The following is a 15,813-nucleotide window of genomic DNA, read 5'->3' as shown; positions in this document are numbered from 1 at the left end:
TGTGTGAGTGAATATGTGTGTGTGTGTGAATATGTGTGTATGTGAATGAGTATAGATGTGTGTGTGTGAAAATGTGTGTAAATGTGTGTATGTGTGAATATGTGTGTGTGTGTATGTGTGTGTGTGTGTGTGAATATATGTGTGTGTGTGTGTATATATGTGTGGGTGTGTGTGAATATGTGTGTGTGAATGTGCATGTGTGTGAATATGTGTGTGTGTATGTATGTGTGTGAATATGTGTGTGTGTGTGTGTGAATATGTGTGTGAATAGGCCGTTTGGAAAAATGGGCTGAAAGATGGCAGATGGATTTTAATGCTGATAAATGTGAGGTGTTACACCTTGGCAGGACAAATCAAAATAGGACGTACGTGATAAATGGCAGGGAATTGAAGAATACAGTTGAACTGAGGGATCTGGGAATAACCGTGCATAGTTCCTTGAAGGTGGAATCTCATATATATAGGGTGGTAAAGAAAGCTTTTGGTATGCTAGCCTTTATAAATCAGAGCATTGAGTATAAAAGCTGGGATGTAATGTTAAAATTGTACAAGGCATTGGTGACACCAAATCTGGAGTATGGTGTACAATTTTGGTCGCCCAATTATAGGAAGGATGTCAACAAAATAGAGAGAGTACAGAGGAGATTTACTAGAATGTTGCCTGGGTTTCAACAACTAAGTTACAGAGATAGGTTGAATAAGTTAGGTCTTTATTCTCTGGAGCGCAGAAGGTTAAGGGTGGACTTGATAGAGGTATTTAAAATGATGAGAGGGATAGACAGAGTTGACGTGATCAAGCTTTTCCCTTTGAGAATAGGGAAGATTCAAACAAGAGGACATGACTTCAGAATTAAGGGACAGAAGTTTAGGGGTAACATGAGGGAGAACTTCTTTACTCAGAGAGTGGTAGCGGTGTGGAATGAGCTTCCAGTGGAAGTGGTGGCGGCAGGTTCGTTGGTATCATTTAAAAATAAATTGGATAGGCATATGGATGAGAAGGGAATGGAGGGTTATGGTATGAGTGCAGGCAGGTGGGACTAAGGGGAAAAAGTTGTTCGGCACGGACTTGTAGGGCCGAGATGGCCTGTTTCCGTGCTGTAATTGTTATATGGTTATATGGTTATAATATGTGTGTGAATGTATGTGTGTATGTGTGTATGAATATGTGTGTGTGTGAATATGTGTGTGTGTATGTGTGTATGTGTGTGTGCGTGTGTGTATATGTGTGTGTGTGAATATGTGTGTGAATATGTGTGTGTATGTGTGTGAATATGTGTGTGTGTGTGAATATGTGTGTGTGTGAATATGTGTGTGTGCATATGTGTGTGTGTGAATGTGTGTGAATATTTGTGTGTGTGTATAAGTGTGTGAATACCTGTGTGTGTGTGTGTGTGTGTTTGTGAATATGCGTGTGTGAATATGTGTGTGTGCATATGTGTGTTTGTGAATGTGTCTGTGTGTGTGTGAATATGTGTATGGTTGTGTGAATATATGTGTGTGTGTGAATATGTGTGTGTGTGAATGTGTATGTGTATGTGTGTGCATGTGTGTGTGTGTGTGAATGTGTGTATGTGTGTGTGTGAATATGGGTGTGCGAATATCTGTGTGTGAATATGGGTGTGTGTGTGAATATATGTGTGTGTGTGAATATGTGTGTGTGTGCGCGTGTGACTATGTGTATGTGAATTAATATGTGGTGTGTGAATCTGTGGTTTGTGTGTTGAATATGTGTGTGTGTGAATATGTTTGTGTGTGAATCTGTGTTGTGAATATATGTGGTGTATTGTGTGTATGAATATAGGTGTTGTGTGTATGTGTGTGTGTGCGTGTGGGTGTTATGTGTTGTGTGTGTGAGTATTGTGGTTTGTGTGTGAATATATGTTGTGTGTGTTTGTGAATATGTGTATGTGTTGTGAATTTGTGTACTGTGTGTGTGATACGTGTTGTATGTGTGTGAATGTGTGAGTGTATGTGTGTGTGTGTGTGAATATGTGTGTGTGTATATGTGTGTGTGTGTGTGAATATGTGAGAGTGTGTGTGAATATGTGTGAATATGTGTGCATGTGTGTGTGTGTGTTTATTGAATATGTGTATGTATGTGGGTGTGTGAGTATATATGTGTGTGTGTGTGGAATTGGTTGTCGGTGATATAGTTGGTGTTAGATGGTGTGTGTGAATATGTGTGTGGGTATATGTCGTGCGTGTGTGTGTGTGACTATATGTGTTGTGTGTATGTAGGCGTGTGGGTGCTGTTTGACTATGTGTGTGTGAATGTGCGATGGTTGTGTGAATATGTGTGTATTCGTATGTGTGTGAATACGTGTGTGTGTGTGTGAATATGTGTGTGAATATTGTTGGTCCTGAATATGTGTGATGTGCCTAGTGGTGTGTGTGAATGCGTGTGTGTGTATGTGTGTGTGTGTGTGTGAATATGTGTATGTTTATGTGTATATATGTGTGTGTGAATATGTGTATGTATGTGTGTGAATATGTGTGTGTGAATGTGTATGTGTGTGTATGTGTGTGTGTGTGTGTGTGTGTGAATGTGCGTATGTGTGTGTGTGTGTGTGTGTGTGTGTGTGTGAATATGGGTGTGCGAATATGTGTGTGAATATGTGTGTGTGTATATGTGTGTGTGTGTGTGAATGTGCGTATGTGTGTGTGAATATGGGTGTGCGAATATGTGTGTGAATATGGGTGTGCGAATATGTGTGTGAATATGTGTGTGTGTGAATATGTGTATGTGAATGAATATGTGTATGCGAATAAATCTGTGTGTGTGTGAACATGTGTGTGTGTGAATATGTGTGTGTGTGAATGTGTGCGTATGTGTGAATATGGGTGTGCGAATATGTGTGTGAATATGTGTGTGTGTGAATATGTGTATGTGAATGAATATGTGTATGTGAATAAATATGTGTGTGTGTGAATATGTGTGTGTGTGAATATATGTGTGTGTGAATGTGTGTGCGTATGTGTGAATATGTGTGTGCGAATATGTGTGTGTGTATATGTGTGGATGTGTGTGTGTGAATATGTGTATGTGTGTGTATGTGAGTGTGTGAATATGTGTGACTGACTATTTGTGTGTTAATATGTGTGTGCGTGAATATGTGTGTGTGTATGTATGTGTGTATGTATGTCTGTGTGTGTGTGAATATATGTGTGTGAGTGTGTGTATATATGTGTGTGTGCATATGTGTGTGTGTGAATATGTGTATGTGTGTGTATGTATGTGTTTGTGTGTGAATATGTGTATGTGTGTGTGAATACGTCTGTGTTTTTGATACAAATACATCGATAGATGCCCCTGAACACATCATCAGTGATGTAACCTGGGGTCATTGGGTGTTTCGGGTCTTTCAACATCTGACACCCTCAACCAGGCGACCCAGCCGTGGTTGATCAGACCACGACGTGTGTTCAGCTGGCATTCGCTCCTCCCCACGGACCTCTTCTCCTGATTCAAAGCCATCTCGAGGCCTTCTCCACTGCCTCTGTGATTTCTTGATGGCCCTTCTCCTCACCGCTCCGTTGATGCCCAGTGCACTCAATGCTTTGTAGAGTGATTGCCTTGCAAAACCTCTGCAGCCAACCTCGATGGGCATACACCTTGCCTTCCAGACCTGCGTGCGGCAGTCTATGACCAGCTCTTCATATTTGGCCATCTTCCTCTCGTGGGCTTCCTCCAGACGGTCATCCCACGGCACTATCATTTCCAAAAAGACGATGTTTTTGGTCGCTTCTGAGACCAGGAGGATAACTGGCCTCAGGGTGGTCGTGGCAATGTGCTGTGGGAAGGTCAGCTGTTTCACCAGATCTACAGAAAGCTGCCAGACCTGCGCAGTTGCCAGGATTCCTGACAGATTCCTGGTTGCTGTAGTTCTTGGCAGCGGCACTACGGCCTTCACGAAGGTGATCATCTGGGTATTGGGGCGTTCTCGTCTGCAGCTGCTGATTCCCATGCTGATGGCTTCTGCAATGGGGTTGAGAACCAGGTCGTGACGCCATGTGTACCGGCCCTGCCCAAGAGCCTTTGGGCAACAGCTCAGGATGTGTTCCATCGTCCCCTTGCCTGAGCATTGCGGGCAATCCGGAGATTCCGCTTTGCCCCGGATGAAGAGGTTCGATGGCCTGAGCAGGACACCATACACTGCCTAGCCAGGAACTTGATGCGCTGTGATTCAGCCTGCAAGAGCTCAGTCCATGTGACTTTTCGGTCCATGGCTTGCTCCCACCTTGTCCAGGCTCCCCGCTGCCTCAATCCAACTGCTCTGGTAGACCTCTCCTCCTCCACCACTGCCCTCACTTCCTCCTGGACCAGCCTGCGCCTCTCCTTTCCCTTGGCCTTGTCAAACTGGGGAGATGGGAAGATTCCCAGGCCTGCACTTCCCTGAGTCACTGCTCCCACCAGGACTCTGTGGCGTATCCGGGACTCTGCTTGCTGCACGGCTTCTCCGGCTCTCCACTTCCTCCCAGTTTTCACCTCCACCCCTGCTTGAGCCACCTTGGGGTCGCTGGAGTCCCTGTACAGCATCACCTCTCTGGCTTGAGTCACATTAAACCCCTCCTCCAGGGACTTCAGGGGTAGCTGGAGCTTGGTGTTATTTCCGTAAAGGGCGATGCTGCTAAGGCTCCTGGGTAGTCCCAGCGACCTTCTGAGAAAGCTGCTGACTTTCCTCTCCAATCTCTCTACGATGGATATTGGGACTCGTAGACTGGCAGTGGCCAGAGTATCCTTGGCAGGGTACCATGCTGGTAAATCCATGCCTTGAATTTGCCGGGAAGCCCCGACCGGTCCACTGCTCTCAACCAACTCTCCAGCTCCTGACAGGTTGCCTGGACAGATGCTGTATCCTTCTGGCTGCTGTTAAACACCTTGCCAAGACTCATCGCTGGCCTTTCGGAGACAGTTGGGATCGATGTCTCTTGATCGATGTTGAAGCGGAACCTGTCCATGACTTCGCCCTTCTTCAGCACCAGTGACCTTGATTTTCCTGGCTTAAACCTCATCCTTGCCCATTCAATCAGTGTCTCCAACCCCTGCAGGATCCACCTGTCTCCTGGCACTGGCTCAGTGGTGACAGTCAGGTCGTCCATGAAGGCTCTGATTGGTGGTTGGCGCATTCCTGACTTGGTACGAGGGCCCCGGCACTCTGGCTCAGCATACTTGACGATCATGTTCATCGCCAAGGCAAAACGGATCACAGAGATGGTACAGCCTGTGATGATCCCAATCTCCAAGTCTGTGCCACTATGATGTTACTGACCCTGATGAGAGTCTCATGCTGAACTGGTTGTAATAGTCCAGGATGAGATCTGCCACTTGGCCCGGCACATGATGCTTGGCCATGACTGTATGAATCACATTGTGCGGAATGGAGCCGTAGGCGTTGGCCAGGACAAGCCAGAGCACTGTCAGGTCTCCCTTGTTCTCCCTGGCTTCTCTGATGAGCTGGGTCACCACTCCCATGTGCTCTAGGCACCCCGGCTCTAAGCCTCCATTTTGCACTGAGCTGTCGATGTAGCCATTGCTGGAGAGGAAGTTGGTCAGCCGCCTCGCCACTATGCTGAAGACAATCTTGCCTTCAACGCTTAGCAAGGAGATGATTCTGAATTGATCGAGCTTCTTGGAAGCTTCCTCCTTTGGGATCCAGACTCCGAATCGCCACTGCTGCACCACTTTTCTTCTCCTCCAGATAACTTTCAGGATCTTCCACAGCCGTTTCAGTAACAAGGGGCAGTTCTTGTAGACCTGTAGACTCTGCTCGGGCCAGGGGCTGAGCCAGCTCTTGCTCTCTTCACAACGTCCTGGACCTCTTTCAGGAGTGGCTCTCTACTATCAAACTCCTTGATGGGTGGAGGTGGTTTTATCAGGATGTTGCACTGGCCCAGCTCCTGCTGCCTGACAGGGTCACTGGATGTTCCGGTCGATCTCCTCCTTAGAGCAAGCCAAACTCCCACTGCGCTTCTGCCCGAGTAGTTGTTTGGTGAAGCCGTATGGGTTCGCTATGAAGGATGCTCGCTTCCTGGCTCTTTCCTTCCGGCGTCTTCGGTGCCACTCACCTCTACGGAGGATCGTCAGCTTCTTCCTCAGGATGGTTCGCAGCTCAGCCAAGGGGTGACGTTGCTCTTCGCTGGCCTCTTTATACTGCTTTTTGAGGGACTTCAGCTCCTGCCGGATATTGTGGATCTTTGTTGCTCGTTGGTTCATGGTAAAAGGTGTTCTGGCCGGCTTCTTCTCCACTGCCACAAACCTTTCCTCTGCAAGGCTGATGTTGATTGTCGTCATCGTCCGCCGCCTTCGGTCCAAGTCTCCCTTCACATTTGCTTCTAGCACCTTGTCGACGTCCTCGTCGAACTGATGCCAGACTGCCGTCTTGCGGGCCTGAGGCCATTTGACTCGAACCTTCTCCGGAGAACTGTTCCGAGGGACTAGTTGCGCCACTTGGAGGCTTCGGGCTCTATGGGGTGATTCCGGGCCTGGCTCCCCCTGCGTCTCACCAGGTAAAATACCTGCGCGTTGTGACACTCCCTGTCCCTCCAAACACCTCATCCGGGTCTGGTGAATCTTCAGGCCTCGGCTGTTCTTGCAAACCTTTCCACATCTGCATTTAATACTCATAGTCGGTTGTCCATTGCCATTAGTCGTTAACCTTTGATCCGTCAAATTGAGGTGCTCATCCTCACCCCTCTCGCCCACTGGTGGTATTTTTCCATGTGATTTTCTGTAGCGTGATTTGGGTCACCCCAACTTCCAGTGTACAAGGACGCCCAGGTCTAGCTCTACCTCCCCCTTACCTAACCTATCCCCATTAAGATGATAATCTGCCTCCTTGTTTTTGCCACCTAAGCGGATAACATTGGGCGGCGCGACCGACGTCGCAGCGGCCTCTGCAGTCTGTCTGTGTATTTTTTATTGTTTTGTCCTGTTGAGGGTTTAGTTTCTAGTGGGTTTTTAAATGTGTATGTGTGGGGTGTGGGGGAAACTTTTAAATCTCTTCCCTGCATAGAGACCCGACCTTTTCCCTGTCGGGTCTCCGTTGCCGTTGGGGCCTAGCGCCGTGGAGCGGCTTCGAACCGGAGCGACCTGGGGCTGAAGTCACGGAGCCTGTGGTCCTGGGGAGCTGCGGACCTACCTCCGTGGAGCTAGCTAGCTTCGGAGCGTGGAGAGCTGCGGCGGCGAGCTGCTGCGACCCGACTCAGGTGGATGGTGACACCGGGAGCTCGCGTGTCCCCGGTGGGAGACTGCTTTGCGGGGCACCGGCAACGGCGACTTCTCCCGCCCGAATTGCGGGGTTGAGAGTGACCTGGAGCGGGGCCTTACAACGCCCGGCGCGGCTGTAAATTGCCGCGGACTTGCTAGCGCCCGCCGGGGGCTCCAACATCAAGACCCGGGGCAGGGCCCTACATCGCCCGGCGTGGATTTGAGTGGCCGCGGACTTGCTAGAGCCCGCCGGGGGCTTTGACCTCGACTTCGGGAGAGGAATGGAGAGCAGGGGAGAGACAAGTTTTGCCTTCCACCACAGTGAGGAGGACTCACAGTGATGGATGTTTATGTGAATTGAATTGTGTTGGTGTATGTCTTGATTCTGTTTTAGTATGGCTGCAGAAACCAAATTTCGTTTGAACCTCATGTGAGGTTCAAATGACAAATACAAGGTATTGTATTGTATTGTATTGTATTGTATTGTAATCTCACAGTGGCCTATATTATACTGCATCTGCCACGCATCTGCCCACACAATGAATATGTCCAGGTCACCCTGCAACCTCCTAACATCCTCTTCACCGTTCACACTGCCACCCAGCTTTGTGTCATCCGCAAACTTGCTAGTGTTGCTCCTAATTCCCTCTTCCAAAGCATTAATATATATAGTAAACGGTTTGGGCCCCAACACCGAGCCTTGCGACACTCCACTCGCCACTGCCTGCAATTGTGAAAATGCCCCGTTCACACCTGCACTTTGCTTCCTGTCTGACAAGCAATTTTCTATCCACGTCAACACCCTAACCCCCAATACCATGTGCTCTGATTTGTGTCACCAGTCTCCCATGCGGGACCTTATCAATGGCTTTCTGAAATAATCAATGGGTTTCTGAAATTCTCGATACACTGGCTCCCCTTCATCCATTTTACCAGTCACATCCTGCAAAAATTCCAGAAGGTTAGTCAAGCATGATTTCCCTTCCATAAACTGGGTCACAGTTAGGAAGGGCAATGGGCAGAGGCAGGGACTGGTGAGTACCCCGGTGGCTGTACACCTTGAAAATAAGTACTCGTGTTTGAGCAAGGGTGGGGGAGACAGCCTACCTGGGGGCAGCGACAGCGGCCGGGCCTCTGGCACAAAGACCGGTCCTGTTGCTCAGAAGGGTAAGGAAAAGAAGAGGAGGGCAATTGTAATAGTGGACTCTATAGTCAGGGGGTCGGATAGGCGATTCTGTGGACGCAGACAGGAGTCCCGGATGGTAGTTTGCCTCCCTGGTGCCAGGGTCAGGGATGTGTCTGAACGTGTCCAAGAAATCCTGAAATGGGAGGGAGAGGAGCCTGAGGTTGTGGTGCATATAGGTACCAACGACATAGGTAAAAAAAGAGAAGAGGTCCTGAAAGAAGAATTTAGGGAGTTAGGTAGAGAGTTAAGGAGAAGGACTGGAAAGGTAACAATCTCAGGATTACTGCCTGTGCCACAAGACAGTGAGAGTAGGAATGGAGCGAGGTGGAGGATAAATGCGTGGATGAGAGACTGGTGCAGTGGGTATGGATTCAAGTTTCTGGATCGTTGAGACCTCTTTTGGGGAAGGTGCGACCTGTACAGAAAGGACGGGTTGCACCTGAACTCAAGGGGGACCAATATCCTGGCGGGGAGATTTGCAAAGGCTACTGGGGAGACTTTAAACTAGTATGGTTGGGGGGAGGGACTCAAATTGGGAAAGCTAGCAGTCAGTGTGTGAAGCAGGGGGCAGAGAATGGTCGCACTCTGACCCAAAATGTAGGGGAGAGAGAAAAAAAAGAAAATAATCAGAGAATAAGAGAGGATGGGTTTCTTAAATGTGTATATTTTAATGCTAGGAGCATTGTAAGAAAAGTGGATGAACTTAGAGCCTGGATTGACACCTGGAAGTATGATGTTGTGGCGATCAGTGAAACATGGTTGCAGGAGGGCTGTGATTGGAAACTAAATATTCCAGGATTTCATTGCTTCAGGTGTGATAGAATTGGAGGGGCAAGAGGTGGAGGTGTTGCATTGCTTATCAGGGAAGATATTACAGCAGTGCTTTGGCAGGATAGATTAGAGGGCACGTCTAGGGAGGCTATTTGGGTGGAACTGAGAAATGGGAAAGGGGTAGCAACACTTATAGGGGTGTATTATAGACCGCCAAATGGGGAGCGAGAATTGGAAGAGCAAATATGTAAGGAGATTGCAGATATTAGTAGTAAGCACAAGGTAGTGATTGTGGGAGATTTCAATTTTCCACACATAGACTGGGAAACACATTCTGTAAATGGGCTGGATGGTTTGGAGTTTGTAAAATGTGTGCAGGATAGTTTTTTGCAACAATACATAGAAGTACCTACTAGAGAAGGGGCGGTACTGGACCTCCTGTTAGGAAATGAGATGGGTCAGGTGGCAGAGGTATGCGTTGGGGAACAGTTCGGGTCCAGTGATCACAATACCATTAGTTTCAATATAATTATGGAGAGGGACAAAACTGGACCTAGGGTTGAGATTTTTGATTGGAGAAAGGCTAACTTTGAGGAGATGCGAAAGGATTTAAAAGGAGTAAATTGGGACAGTTTGTTTTATGGGAAAGATGTGGAAGAGAAATGGAGTACATTTAAAGGTGAAATTTTAAGAGCACAGAATCTTTATGTCCCTGTTCGGTTGAAAGGAAATCGTAAAAATTGTAAAGAGCCATGGTTTTCAAGGGAAATTGGACACTTGGTTCGGAAAAAGAGGGAGATCTACAATAGTTATAGGCAGCATGGAGTAAATTAGGTGCTTGAGGAGTATAAAGAATGTAAAAAGAATCTTAAGAAAGAAATTAGAAAAGCTAAAAGAAGATATGAGGTTGCTTTGGCAAGTAAGGTAAAAGTAAATCCGAAGGGTTTCTACCGCTATATTAATAGCAAAAGGATAACGAGGGATAAAATTGGTCCATTAGAGAGTCAGAGTGGCCAACTATCTGCAGAGCCAAAAGAGATGGGGGAGATATTGAACAGTTTCTTTTATTCGGTATTCACCAAGGAGAAGGATATTGAATTATGTGAGGTAAGGGAAACAAGTAGAGTAGCTATGGAAACTATGAGGATCAAAGAAGAGGAAGTACTGACACTTTTGAGAAATATAAAAGTGGATAAGTCTCCAGGTCCGGACAGGATATTCCCTAGGACATTGAGGGAAGTTAGTGTAGAAATAGCAGGGGCTATGGCAGAAATATTTCAAATGTCATTAGAAACGGGAAAAGTGCCGGAGGATTGGCGTACTGCGCATGTTGTTCCATTGTTTAAAAAGGGGTATAAGAGTAAACCTAGCAATTATAGACCTGTTAGTTTGACGTCAGTGGTGGGAAAATTAATGGAAAGAATACTTAGAGATAATATATAAGCATCTGGATAAACAGGGTCTGATTAGGAACAGTCAACATGGATTTGTGCCTGGAAGGTCATGTTTAACTAATCTTCTTGAATTTTTTGAAGATGTTACTCGGGAAATTGATGAGGGTAAAGTAGTGGATGTTGTGTATATGGACTTCAGTAAGGCCTTTGACAAGGTTCCTCATGGAAGGTTGGTTAAGAAGGTTTAATGGTTGGGTATTAATGGTGGAGTAGCAAGATGGATTCAACAGTGGCTGAATGGGAGATGCCAGAGAGTAATGGTGGATGGTTGTTTGTCAGGTTGGAGGCCAGTGACGAGTGGGGTGCCACAGGGATCTGTGTTGGGTCCACTGTTGTTTGTCATGTACATCAATGATCTGGACGATGGTGTGGTAAATTGGATTAGTAAGTATGCAGATGATACTAAGATAGGTGGGGTTGCGGGTAATGAGGTAGAGTTTCAAAGTCTACAGAGAGATTTATGCCAGTTGGAAGAGTGGGCTGAAAGATGGCAGATGGAGTTTAATGCTGATAAGTGTGAGGTGCTACATCTTGGCAGGACAAATCAAAATAGGACGTACATGGTAAATGGTAGGGAATTGAAGAATGTAGGTGAACAGAGGGATCTGGGAATAACTGTGCACAGTTCCATGAAAGTGGAATCTCATGTAGATAGGGTGGTAAAGAAAGCGTTTGGTGTGCTGGCCTTTATAAATCAGAGCATTGAGTATAGAAGTTGGGATGTAATGTTAAAATTGTACAAGGCATTGGTGAGGCCAATTCTGGAGTATGGTGTACAATTTTGGTCGCCTAATTATAGGAAGTATGTCAACAAAATAGAGAGAGTACAGAGGAGATTTACTAGAATGTTGCCTGGGTTTCAGCAACTAAGTTACAGAGAAAGGTTGAACAAGTTAGGGCTTTATTCTTTGGAGCGCAGAAGGTTAAGGGGGGACTTGATAGAGGTTTTTAAAATGATGAGAGGGATAGACAGAGTTGGCGTGGAAAAGCTTTTCCCACTGAGAGTAGGGAAGATTCAAACAAGGGGACATGACTTGAGAATTAAGGGACTGAAGTTTAGGGGTAACATGAGGGGGAACTTATTTACTCAGAGAGTGGTAGCTGTGTGGAATGAGCTTCCAGTGAAGGTGGTGGAGGCAGGTTCGTTTTTATCATTTAAAAATAAATTGGATAGTTATATGGATGGGAAAGGAATGGAGGGATATGGTCTGAGCGCAGGTATATGGGACTAGGGGAGATTATGTGTTCGGCACGGACTAGAGGGGTCGAGATGGCCTGTTTCCGTGCTGTAATTGTTATATTATATGGTTATAAACCATGCTGTCTTGGACTAACGCTTTTAAATCTGTCCAAATGTCCCATCATTACCTCTTGAATAATTGACTCCAGCATCTTTTCCACCAGCGAGGTCAGGCTAACAGGTCTGTAATTCCCCGTTTACTCTCTCGCTCCTTTCTTGAAAAGTGGGATAACATTAGCTATCCTCTAATAGACAGGAACTGATCCTGAATCTATTGAACATTGGAAAATGATCACCATGCGCCCACTGTCCCCTAGGACACTGGGATGCAGACCATCTGGCCCAAGGGATTTATCATCCTTCAGTCCCATTAGCCTACCCAATATATATCTCGCCCAATGGACATTTCTTTCAGCTTTTCTATCCCCTTAGATCCTCTGTCCTCCAACACTTCTGGGAGATTGTTTGGGTCTTCCTTGGTGAAGACAGATCCGAAGTACCTGTTCAACTATTCTGCCATTTCCTTGTTCCGCATAATAATTTCATCCGTGTCTGCCTTCAATGGGACCCGCATTTGACTTTGCTACTCTTTTTTCTCTTAACATATCCAAATAAGCTTTTAGTGTCCTCTATACATTCCTGGTCAGCTTCACCTTGTACTTCATCTTTTCAGCCTGTGTAGCCCGTTTTATTTCATAGAAACATAGAACATAGGTGCACGATGAGGCCATTCGGCTATTTGAGCCAGCACACCCATTCATTGTGATCATGGCTGACCGTCCCCTATCAATAACCCGTGCCTGCCTTCTCCCCATATCCTTTGACTCCACTAGCCCCTAGAGCTCTATCTAACTCTCTCTTAAATCCATCCAGCGACTTGGCCTCCACTACCTTCTGTGCAGGGAATTACATAAATTCACAACTCTCAGGGTGAAAAGGTTTTTTCTCACCACAGTCTTAAATTATCTCCCCTTTATTCTAAGACTGTGGCCCCTGGTTCCGGACTCGCCGCACACTGGGACATTTTTTCATGCATCTAGCTTGACCAGTCCTTTTAATGTTCTTTGTTCACATTTTATAATAGAGAATGTTGTAAACTATATTCCTATGACACGAGGTAAGAGTTTCTTAAATGTAACTAATTATGTTAATAATATTATTTCGAACCTGAACAATAAACCAATTAACCATATAACCATATAACAATTACAGCACGGAAACAGGCCATCTCGGCACTACAAGTCCGTGCCGAACAACTTTTTTCCCTTAGTCCCACCTGCCTGCACTCATACCATAACCCTCCATTCCCTTCTCATCCATATGCCTATCGAATTTATTTTTAAATGATACCAACGAACCTTCCTCCACCACTTCCACTGTAAGCTCATTCCACACCGCTACCACTCTCTGAGTAAAGAAGTTCCCCCTCATGTTACCCCTAAACTTCTGTTCCTTAATTCTGAAGTCATGTCCTCTTGTTTGAATCTTCCCTATTCTCAAAGGGAAAAGCTGATCCACATCAACTCGGTCTATCCCTCTCATCATTTTAGAGACCTCTGTCAAGTCCCCCCCTTAACCTTCTGCGCTCCAGAGAATAAAGACCTAACTTATTCAACCTTTCTCTGTAACTTAGTTGCTGAAACCCAGGCAACATTCTAGTAAATCTCCTCTGTACTCTCTCCATTTTGTTGACATCCTTCCTATAATTATGCGACCAAAATTGTACACCATACTGCAGATTTGGTCTCACCAATGCCTTGTACAATTTTAACATTACATCCCAGCTTCTATATGCTCTGATTTATAAAGGCTAGCATACCAAAAGCTTTCTTTACCACCCTATCTATATGAGATTCCACCTTCAAGGAACTATGCACGGTTATTCCCAGATCCCTCTGTTCAACTGTATTCTTCAATTCGCTACCATTTACAATGTACGTCTATTTTGATTTGTCCTGCCAAACTTCAATAAGTAACATTAATAACATTACGTGCACAGTGTGATTAAGTAAAATCAGCAAAAACCGTCTTAGTTTGGGAAGTGACGCTAGACATACGTCTTCCTCGAAAGGTATTGTGAGATATATTGTTTGTGCTCACAATCACTACTCGGAGACTAAATCGTGGAAACAAGAAATGCTTTATTGCCAGTCTGCAGAATCGGGTGCCTCTCCAAGTTGAGACACACCGAGCTAAGGAAAAACGTCTATTTTTATACAATTCAGTATACAGTCTTTATTGATCGGACGCCTCCCCTTCTGACCCCTTCCAATCAGGGTACCGAGGTTCACAATCTTCCAACCCTCCCCTCCGTGCGTCATCAATCATTCCCTCTCCTCCCGCATCATACATCGCATGTACATTTAAATTAGGTTCTTTGTCATGAGGGGCGTAAAGTTAATATTCATTTAACTTATTAAGCATGCGCAGTATCTGTTGGCCTAACCTATTTAATTGCCTTTGACCTAAAGAATAGCTTCTGTGTTGTCAGCTACATTCCTTACCTCATCTTGTTATTCTACAATGTTATCAACAGCTCTGAAGGTCTGACTGTTTGTTCGAATCACAAGGTTGGTGATTCCAGCTACTCGGCCCATCACAAGGTCGGTGACTAAATCACTCGGCCCCTCACAATGATGGTGGTTTAATCATCTTATCCCTCACAATCCTAGCATTTTCTTTTGCTACGCATCCTGTATTAAACCCCATTCCTAGACTTCCTGCTCTTCCAAAGCTAATAACATTCTTTTTATCTCTCTTTCCTCTGGGTCCTCTCTCGGCCTCATTATCATTATCTTCTGGACGCCCCCTTTCTCCCCCATGGGGACTACAACTGCCTGCATTTGGCTTATACTTCTAGTTATAAGAACCCTGAGACATGGTATACAACAGGGGATAATGATCAATGCAGCTAATGCCCATAAAATCACCAGTCCCACCGCTTTCCACCAGGCTCCTCCTAAGATGTAATCCCACCATCCTGCTCCCATGATTGTGTTCCATCTCTGTACCGGGACATGTGCTATTTTTCTGATTCCTTCTGATATATCCATTACTGCTTGCCCGTTGTCATCTATGTTTAGGCAGCAATTAGAGAGGTTGCATTTTCCGCATACTCCTCCCTCTTCGGCTAGTAAGTAGTCTAAGGCCAAACGGTTTTGGTATATCGCTGTTCTCATCTGTGTCTGCTGCTTCGCCAACATCTCTAGTGCAGATGCAGTCTGGTTAGTCATTACTTCCAGCACTGCCTGTAGTCTTATGATCCGATTTAACATATACACTGGGGTCCGGTAGCCCCAGGATCCGTCCTGTGCCCAAGTGACTGGTCCATAATATGAGATGATTCTTGCAGGTGGCCACTCATCATTTTCCCATTTTCCGATGTCCATTCTTCTCTTCGTTCGGTGTAGATCGTCAAAGATGGGTGTTCCTAGCGACCGCCCCTCCTCAGTGGTCAAAAAAAAAAACCCTGGTTGTACCAGTCCAATTAAACAAGTCCCACTCTATTTTTCTGGCAATACCGAGTATGCCTTGTGTCCGCATATCCATAGCAGTCCTTCAGGGGCCGGTCCACTAGAGGTAACATTGTCCCATATGCCCTGCAACACTGGGATTCCCTGGTAAGGGTTGTTCCCGGTGCAATTCCATAATCCAGTCGATTCGCTTCCATCAGTCTTCATCCAGATAGTACAGTTTCCTTCATCCTTTACAGTGGGATACCATTGAGGTCCCTCTGGCCACCACACTCGGGATTGATTTGGCCACTGGGTGATGATGCGCTGGCAGGGGCTGCTGCCTACTAGGATGGCATCCTTTGCCCAGGGCCTGGCGATACACTCAGTTCCAACCTAGGTGTGTGTGTCAGGACCCATTCCTGGGGACTTCGATCTCTTCCTACCGTCAAATTCCACTTTATCAGGTCCCATACCACAATGATAGACCCTCTCCATGGCCA

This window comes from Amblyraja radiata, chromosome 45, assembly GCF_010909765.2.
Source record: "Amblyraja radiata isolate CabotCenter1 chromosome 45, sAmbRad1.1.pri, whole genome shotgun sequence".
Classification (NCBI taxonomy): domain Eukaryota; kingdom Metazoa; phylum Chordata; class Chondrichthyes; order Rajiformes; family Rajidae; genus Amblyraja; species Amblyraja radiata.
This window is presented reverse-complemented; position numbering follows the sequence as displayed.